Raw genomic sequence first — 10,170 nt, 5'->3', positions numbered from 1 at the left:
TGACAGGTTTTAATTACCCACCTTGATTCTGGGGTCCTACCGAAAGCTCTCTGTGTACACAAAGATGTAATTTGCCTGAGCACAGCAACTTAAGTTGATTGTTTTTAGGCGTGCCCTCCTTTCAAAAGGAAAATGTCTTCACCGGGGAAACTAAATTCTGAATTTAATAAATCTCATGATATTTTAAAACATCCTGCGTGCTCATTTTCTAAGCAAAATGCTTAATAGTGGATCTTCATGCAGTAGCGAGATCACAGCTGTGATGACAAGGGAACTATATAAAATGGTCAGATTTTATAAACAAGAAGACTAGTCCTGACACCCAACATAGAACATATGCTTTAAATGATTTCACTAGTAGCAATTATGCTATCATTACCCTCCCACCACAGCCTGCCAATTTAAGAGCTCTTTCACTGATTCATTCAAAAACTATTTATTAAATGCCTACTGTTGCCAGGCCCTGTGTAATTGCGAAGGATTCAGTGATGATCAGAAACAGACATGTATATATCACCCTTCCCGCTCCCCATATCCTCAAGTCCGTTCTCCAGTAGGTCTGTGTCTTTATTCCTGTCTTACCCCTAGGTTCTTCATGACATTTTTTTCCCTTAAATTCCATATATATGTGTTAGCATACGGTATTTATCTTTCTCTTTCTGACTTACTTCACTCTGTATGACAGACTCTAGTAAGGTACATAGCTAGTGGGAAGCAGCCGCATAGCACAGGGATATCAGCTCGGTGCTTTGTGACCGCCTGGAGGGGTGGGATAGGGAGGGTGGGAGGGAGGGAGACGTAAGAGGGAAGAGATATGGGAACATATGTATACGTATAACTGATTCACTTTGTTATAAAGTAGAAAGTAACACACCATTGTAAAGCAATTACACCCCAATAAAGATGTTAAAAAAAAAAAAGAAAGAAAGAAAGAAACAGACCTGATTCCTACTCTCATGCTCCCATTATCAGTGGGGATATAAACATTACTCAAATCGATGACACAAATAAATTTAAATTTACTACCATGGCAAGGGCTACTGTTGAAATATGCTGGGAGCTTACCCTGTCTGCAGTCTTGGTTGTCCCTTTCTTTGCTGGCAGGAACTGTGGCTGACTTCAAATTCCCATAGGACTAGGACCCCTTGAGATTCTAGGGGATGGGCAACTAGTATTTCTTAGCACTACCCTAAACATCTTGCACCTGAGATCAGACTGCTGGGTCCCTGAGACAAAAATGTTTATTCCCTGCTTTCCCTCCATACAATCCATCCCTCGTCCTTGCCCTGTTAGAAGAGTGACCAGTGGGAAATCAGGTCCCTCCACAGTGAGTTTAAAACTAAGAGGCAACCCAAGCAAGTGTCTTCAAAGATACCAAGAGTGTAGTAGCCCAAGTGCCTTCTGAACCCTCTACTCGTAAGTAAAAACCTATTCCAAGTGATCAGTTTGCTCAGTAGCTACAAAGGAGATTATGATACTGTGATAGCAGATTGACTTAAGAAGTTGGGGGAAGCACACCCTAGGAAATAGTGGTTGGGATTGGGTCTGAAGGAAGATTTAAAGTCAATTAGACAATGAGCCAGGGGAATCAGGCAAAGGTAGGGAGAAACAAAAGGGTCAGAAATAAATCTAGTGTGGTTAGGTCACCAAGGTGGTGCAAAATGAGTCTGGGAAGATATGCAGGACTCTATCTGTCAGGGTCCTGGAGGTAGTGTCTAAAATTTGAATCTTTATATCCTTGTTTGTGTGCGTAGAACAGCAGGAGTGGGGAGAGATGATATCCACGTTGCCTTCTGAAAACATCCCTTTAGAGGAAGTGAAAAGGTAAATAAAATGAAAGAAGGAGAACCAGTTAGAAGACAAGTATAGCATCTCAGGTGAAAGAAAATGGTGACAGTGATGTTGAGGCAGGTGGATAGTTTCCAGAGATTCCCAATCTATAGGACTTGGCAATGTTGAGGGAAAAGGAAGTGTCCGGAATGGTACCTATGTCTCTGACTTGCATAAAAGATGGTGTTTCCATTCACTGAAGTAGGGAGTTCGAGAACAGCTACAGTGGGGTGTGGGCAGGAAAGGGGGAAGAGAAAATGAGTTTGATTTTGAAGGTCCTGTGTGTGAAGTGCTTCAAGGAATCTAAGTAAAGTTGTCAGGGACCTGAAGTTCATATGGGAGATCTGGAATGAAAATACAAATTTATTTTTGAGAAAACAGAATTTTTTTGAGGTATGGTTGATTTACAATGTCGTGTTAGTTTTAGGTGTTCAGCACAGTGATTCAGTTATATTTAGTTATATATATATATATATATATATATATTCTTTTTCAGATTCTTTTCCCTTATAGGTTATTACAAAATCTTGAGTATAGCTCTCTGTGCTGTACAGTAGGTCCTTGTTGGTTATCTGTTTTATATATAGTACTATGTATGCGTTAATCCCAACCACCTAATTTGTCCCCCCTCCTTCCCCTTTGGTAACCATAAGCTTGTTTTCTGTGTCTGGGGGTCTATTTCTGTTTTGTAAATAAGTTCATTTGTATCTTTTTTTTTTTTTTTAGATTCCACACATAAGAGATATCATATGATATTTGTCTTTGCCTGGCTTACTTCACTTAGTATGATAATCTCTAGGTCCGTCCATCTTGCTACAACTGGCATTAGTTTATTCTTTTTATGGCTGAGTAATATTCCATTGTATATATGTGCCACATCTTCTTTATCCATTCCTCTGTCGACGGACATTTAAGTTGCTTCCCTGACCTGGCTATTGTAAATAGTGCTGCTATGAACATTGGTGTATATGTATCTTCTCAAATTATAGTTTTCTCCAGATCTATGCCCAGGAGTGGGATTGCTGGATCATATGGTAACTCTGTTTTTAGTTTTGAAAATACAAATGTATGAGTCATCTGCATACAAGAGGTTTTCCTGAAGTGCAGATTTCTCTTCACCGTGCTTCCTTTTCTAACCTTTCCAATTTGCAGATCCTTTGCTTTGATACAGAAAATGGTAAAGTTTGAGAGTTTGATGTTTAGTTCTCCACCTCCCCTTTCTCCTCCTTCATCATCATCTGTTCACATTACACCATCTGGACCACGTCTCAGGATTCCTTGTTCTTCTGTTTGTTCCAATTCATATCTTTCCAAAAGCCTTTTTCTTTTTTTTACTGTCCCTGGCTTTTTTAATCGCTTTTATTATTTTTTAATTCAAACTTCATTTAATTCTGCGTTTTAGCACTCTTGGTGCAATTCCTGTAGATGCTCATCACTTACGTGTACTCTTCCTTGATTGTGAACCCATCTCTCTTGTTAGAAACAAGTTCCTTTAATTTGAGCATTTCAAAACCCTCCTTGTTCAATTCTTTTGGTCTCTTTAAAGGCTTTCTTCTTTTATTCTCATCTCAACCACTTGCTGTTATATCATCAGAATTAAGGTTTGGGATCCTACTTTCCCTCTTGAATCACCTGTCCTTTCATGCTATCTAATCAAAAACAAGTGTCCCCTTGTTAATCAACTATACTCCAATATAAAATAAAAAGTTAAATAAATAAAAAAACTAGTCTCCTTCTTCCTCTCTTTCTCTTCTTCTTCGTCTTCTTCCTCTTGCTCTCACTCTCTCTGATTTGGGGGGTTTTTCTTATGGAAAATTATCCATGATTAAAAACCAGCACAAATGGTTCTTCAGGTAGGTCTACAGTCCATGAGTCCTCAAGGATTTTCCAAGTTTGGGGTTATCTTGACACTTTCCCCACCTCTCCCTATCTACCTTTTACAGAATTTACTATATATAACAAATTCTTGTAGTTGCAACCATTATATGACAATATTTCATGACAAATTTATAATTTTATTAACATTTATTAAGATATGTGCAAACCATAAAATTCACCTATTTAAAATACACCATTCAGTGGTTTCAGTGTATTCACAGAGTTGTGCAAACATCACCACCATCTAAGATAAGAACATTCATCACTCCAGTAAGAGCCCCATTTGTATTCACTTCCCAGTACACCGCCCACAAGCCTATAGAGCAACCACCGAGCAACGTTCTGTCTCCATAGATTCTGCCTGTTCTGGACATTTCGTATAAATGGGATCATACACTCTGTGATGACTCCTGTCAGTCAGCATATGCTGTTTTCAGAACATATCCATGGTACAGCATGTGTCAATACTTGATTTTGTGTGGACACGTGTTTTCATTTCTCCCGAGTATATGCCTAAGAGTGGAACTGCTGAGTCATATGGTAACTCTGTTTAACATTTTGAGGCAAATCCATCATTATTGCTTTTTCTTTATCGTTTCTCATTAGAGGCAGCCATGCTCTCATTAATTCAGGAGAGAACTGGGGGCTTGATTTTGCATGGTGACAAAGTCAAAGAAAGCTTAAACGGTCTTTAAGCTAAAATTGCTTTGCTCAGTGACGCTGTCCTTGTCTATTGATTTTCCAAGACTTGTCTCGCTGTTGTGATTGCATATTTTCCTTGGTAAAGCTGGATCTTAGTAAATGAGACTGCTCGAATTCTGTGAAGTAAAACGCTTGAGAGAGGAAGCTGCCACACTTCCTTTGCCCATCTTGGAAATGAGACACTTTCACTAAATAAGGTTCTTTGGGGATGTTTTCTATGGAAGTCATTTTTTAAGAAAGAAAAAGTGTTTGCCGAAAGGTTTCTAGAACATGTTTAATTCATTTGAAGAAAATTAATTATTAAAGAATGTGACTTTTTTTTTCTGAAAGAGAATTTGATGACCTGAGGACAGATATCTATTGCTATCTCGCTTCTGGGTCTCCGTCTGTAGGAGCTCCCGGAATGCTGTATCCAACACAATGTTGTGTGTGTATGCACACTTATCTCCGAAATCGTAAAATGCGTCTATCTTGCCATTCACTGGTCAGACAAGCAGGTTTTCTTTTTAAAGAAAATTACAGAGATCGCTCCCCCACGTGGATTTCTCCTTGACAAAATATATATTATCCACTAACGTGCTGCAAAGTGAATCAATAGTCCAAGAATCCACCAAGCTAAAAACAGCAAGGTAATTTTGCTGGGACCGTGAACAGGCAGGACGTTATCATTGCAACTGCCCTGCCTACGGAACAGGCTTAAAATTCTCCACTAAGTAGTCACTTCGGTGATAAGATCTGAGTTTGTTAACTATCTTCATATGAAAGAAACTGTAAAGTTGCAGGTCTAGAGTTGTGAGCCTCGGGCCAACCGCTCCCCACCTCCCAAGTTCTGTGTTTACTGCCTTACTCACCCACTTTGCATCGGCAAATCACAGGGAGAAGCTAAATGCTCTCAGCTGCGCTAGACCAAATCAAAGCTGAGATGAATAATGAACTTACTTTTCCATAAAGACATTCTGTTTGGCATTTCAGCTAATAAGGTAAGCTAATGGCAATTCTGGGCTATGGAAAAGAAGATAAATAGTCTCTTTGTGCTTGTTTTCTGTGCTAATCCATAATTTTTCTTTTAACATACTGGAGTTAATGTCATGTTTCACGATGTCTGCGAATTTGGGATGAACAATTTCATAAAGAGTACCCACCCCCCATCGGTGTGCCCTTTTCCTTTGATTTCGTTACTTATTGGTACTGGAGGGGCTGAGGGAGAAATCCAGCTTTTTAGAGAGAATGGCATCTGTATAAGAATATTGTTATCATGTATAATGCAAAGTGAATTTAGCTTAAGAGCAGAATAGGTAGATGCAGCAAAGACAGATAAAATGATATAAGCCCTGATGATTGAATGTATTTAGCGTGATATATTGTAAATTAAACGTTGAATATGCTCCAAGGAAAGCAGAATACATACTTCGTGCTGGTTTCTGAGTCATTTCATTTCTAAGTACATGTTATTCTAGAGAAGGTAGTAATTTTCAATTGCTAAAATTATTCCACAGCTTCGGTTTAGGTGGGTTTTATTTTGTAAGGCTGTTTTTAAAATAGCAGCGTGCCGGTAATGTGCATTTTCCTTATTACTTCCTTGATTTACTGTGGCTGCAAGGATTTCGGTTCGTGTGGAAAACGTACTTGTTTGTCCACTGAAGTTCAGGGAATAAAAAACCATCAGACCCCTGTGAGACTTTCATGGCTACCTTGGCTACTATATCTTAAAAACAAAATGTGATGAAACAGTTATGAGATTGGGATTTCTTTTTGTGATCCAGCTTTTCAGGGTTTAACACGGAGATTTTTCTTTTAGTCAATCGGAGCACAAATCCCTGAGACTAGCAAAAGCTTAGCAAGATGGGGTGGGGAAGAAATTACCATCTTTTCTTTTCAAGAAGAATGGCAAAAATGAAAAATAAGATTTCTGTTTTCTGGGCTCATTGCTATGTCACCTGAAACTCAGAGACTCTGTTCTCTCAAAGTAGGTGACCTCAAAAGATATTTCAGAAGATCTATTCAAAACAGCCAAAGTATGTGGGAAATTTTGGAGAAATGGAAAGGAAATGGTTCTCCTTTTCCTACCTAATTTTCCCATTTTGTTTTTATGCGTGGGAGATGAGCTGTGACACCAGATATTTTTGTTTCGTGGAAATCTTTAAACATTGCAATCAGACTCTTATAGAAAAAGGAAGAATTTTCCTTCTCCCCTCCTCTAAACTGTTCACAGTATCTGTTTTTCCTAGAAGCATAAAGGGATGCTAAGTTTCAGCACAAGGACCAGCCACTGCTAAAGACTTAGTTCCACTTACGTGTCCCCCATGTGCCACCTACAAATTTTGGGCATTTCTCTGGAAAAACCTGTAATTTAGCAAACCTATGAGAAGTAGGAGTGTAGCATTTTAGTCTATCACAGCTCATTTTTAAGAACATATGTTACCTATTCATACTTCAAGGTTTTAAAATATGTCCGATTTCACAGCTTTTCTCTGTGTGGAGGACCGTTGGAAGCTCAAACATGGCGGAGTGCTTGGGGTTCGTAAAGGTGTTTGTCTTCTTTTCCTCTTTCTCCCCTTTCTGTCTAAGACCTCATCACTCCAGACCATGCTTGACTGTCCCATGCACTTTTATTGCTTCTTTATTTCTGACATTTCCCCCCGTTTCCCTTCTCCCCAGCATCACTGATCCAGAGCCTGTGGGTTGCACTGTGTCCATTTGGAAGTTGGAAGAAATGAACAAACTAGAAAGCAAACTCTGATAACCCCCAAGTTGTTGTCTTCTATTTCCTGTCATTTATACAATAAGAAAACTTTGATACCAGCATGACTTTTTATCCACTACTGCCACCTAAAACCAACCCGATGATTTCAATATGCAGGGTTTTTGACCAGCATCCTTTTGGTGATTCTTTTTGTCTTCGGTGGTCAACCCACTCACCCTTCACCATGAGATGCAAAGTTCCTAGTCCTTCCAGGCATTCTTAGTGATGCCAGATGAAAGCAGGTGTTACAGACTAACTCATTAACTCTTTGTGTTAATTAATGGAGAAAATCTAGAGAAAGCAGCACCTCTGCCTTCCCTTCACACACACACACACACACGCACACGCACACGCACACACACACACGTGGAAAGACCACGGAGCCGCCATCCACGGAGGGCAGTGGTAACCGAGGCAACAGCGTGGTCACAGATGGCCCGCCATCCTAACAAGTTCTTGGCACACAGCAAGGAGGCTTGAGCAGAAGGCAGCAAACAGATTTGTTCCCAAATACATGTGAAGCCCATTTGTGGGGACAATCAGAATTAGGTGGAGGAGGAGCAAAGATGAGAGGGGGACTGGAACATCGCTACACTTGGTTACTATCGCTAAGGTTACCTCGTTGACGCACACAGGCTGGAGGACCCGAGGGTATCTGCGTTATAAAAGTAAAGGTGGGCTTCCCTGGTGGCACAGTGGTTAAGAATCTGCCTGCCAATGCAGGGGACACGGGTTCGAGCCCTGGTCCGGGAAGATCCCACATGCCACGGAGCAACTAAGCCCGTGCGCCACAACTACTGAGCCTGTGCTCTAGAGCCTGTGAGCCACAACTACTGAGCCCACGTGCCACAACTACTGAAGCCCACGTGCCTAGAGCCCGTGCTCCGCAACAAGAGAAGCCACCACAATGAGAAGCCTGCGCACCGCAAGGAAGAGTAGCCTCCGCTCACAGCAACTAGAGAAAGCCCGCGCGCAGCAACGAAGACGCAACGCAGCCAAAAATAAATAAAATTAAAAAAAAAAAAAGTAAAGGCATTACTGAAAAGCCAACATCTCTAAAACTGGGCTCACTATCTTCCCCACAAGACTTCTTAACCTGCATTTCCTACTCCTGTAAATAGAACCACCGTCTACCCATTTTTTCAGCCCAGAAACAGAGGAGAAGACCTTGATTTTCCCCTCTACCTCCCCTTACATCTCTAAGGTAGACTCCTAAGAGTTGGTTGGATGGATGAATGAATGGATGGGAAAACCACCAAGTCCTACAGATTTTATTTCTATTCACCTCTCTTCATCCCCTCTGCCACTATCCTTGTTGAAGCTCCATAGTTTCTCACCTAGATTAGTATAAATTCCTCCTAAGTGTTCTTCCTGCCTCTAGGTTTCCTTTCATCCAGTTCATTCTATATATTGGGTTGGCCAAAAATGTTCGCTCGGATTTTGCCATAAGATGTTACGGAAAAACCTGAGTGAACATCTTGGCCAACCCAATACTAGCGTCCAAATGACATTTCTGAAATACAGATAGAATCAGTAAATCTTCTGCTTTTACATCCTTCAGTGGTTCCTCCATACTCCCAGTGGTAAAGTCCAGACTTCTTCCCACGACTTACAGGGCATGACATACTTGGGGACCTTTTTCTTTCACAGCCTGATTTCTCAACACTCCCTCTGTCTACTCTGCATTTCATCCACACTGATGTACTTTTAACTTTCTCATATCCATTCACTCCAAACTCCTCTCTTCCTTATTTACGCCTTGTGAACTTTTTAGTCTTGGCTTAGATGACACTTCCTCCAAGAAGCCCTCTCTGACTGGCCATGTTTGTGTCCAGTCTCTCCCCATAGTTCTCATCACATCCATCATGAAGGTAGATATCTGGTCTCTTATTCACAGTGTGGCCACAAACGAGCCCAAAGAAAATTCTATCCGACTGCATGAATAGAAACTTGGACTCCTTAACGACTTCATTACCTTTTTTTTTTTTTTTTTTTTTGTGGTACACGGGCCTCTCACTGTTGTGGCCTCTCCCGCACAGGCTCCGGACGCGCAGGCTCAGCAGCCGTGGCTCACGGGCCCAGCCGCTCCGCGGCATGTGGGATCTTCCTGGACCGGGGCACGAACCCGCGTCCCCTGCATCGGCAGGCGGACCCTCAACCACTGCGCCACCAGGGAAGCCCTATTACCTTTTGTTTTGATGAGGTCGCAGAAACCAAATGCAATGATTCTTTATGTTGCTCATTCCCGCAAAGAACTGTGCTAAAGCCATTCATGTAAATTCTTTAATCTTGATGTGCTTATACCCATTTCATAAATGCGAAGACTGAGGCTCAAGCTGCCCTGAGTAACACTGATATTAACGAATGGGCCCCCTCGTCTGTTTGATTCCAGGAGCCAGCTCTTTCTATCCTCCACGTGGCCCACTGCCACCCTGGAGTGAGAGAACATTTTAATCTTAAAAATGAATAGTGGATGGTAGAAAAATCCTTGATTTTTCACCACCTGCCTGTTCCTTTGCTTTCTCACCTCCCCAGTGCACCCCGAGTGTATCCTTCCCTTATTGTTAACCTGAAAGTACCTTTCTTTGTGCTGTATTCTTTCTTCTCCAGACTCAGTGCCTTTTTCTGCCTTTCTTGTTCTCCCCATGGTGAGAGTAGCTGGGCCTCACGTTTCTGTTCTATTTCCATTGTCCTTTTCAACATGAATTTCTTTCCCGGTCCTGCTCTGTGATTACTCTTTCCACAGCGCTTTTGCCTGAGCTCAGTTAGATCTTAACATTCATCAGTCATAGCTTGACGTCAGACTACTCAGGGGGCTTCCAGTGGCCTTTCAGGGGGAAGCAAATTGCTGCTGTTACCACCCGACCCCTTAATTAGCGGTGCTCTCTGCGGGAGAAATCTCTAGAAGTGCAGCTAGAAAAGGGGCATCTACAACTTCTGGACAATTATCCACGTTGTGTTGACCGTGATTGTCTTTAGGGTCCTTGTGATCCAAATCAACCCATGGACGCACGTGG

At 41.5% G+C, this 10,170-nt stretch overlaps 1 protein-coding gene across 3 annotated transcripts in view; it reads left to right on the top strand.

The window, feature by feature from the left end:
* The window catches only part of DLGAP1 (DLG associated protein 1), a 325,501-nt gene that overhangs the window by 31,071 nt on the left and 284,260 nt on the right, over positions 1-10,170 (top strand). The window lies entirely within an intron of this gene.

The sequence above is a fragment of the Phocoena sinus genome, chromosome 14 (genome assembly GCF_008692025.1).
Source record: "Phocoena sinus isolate mPhoSin1 chromosome 14, mPhoSin1.pri, whole genome shotgun sequence".
Lineage (NCBI taxonomy): Eukaryota > Metazoa > Chordata > Mammalia > Artiodactyla > Phocoenidae > Phocoena > Phocoena sinus.
Note: the sequence above shows the minus strand (reverse complement) of the source record. Positions and strands in the feature narration are given on the sequence as shown.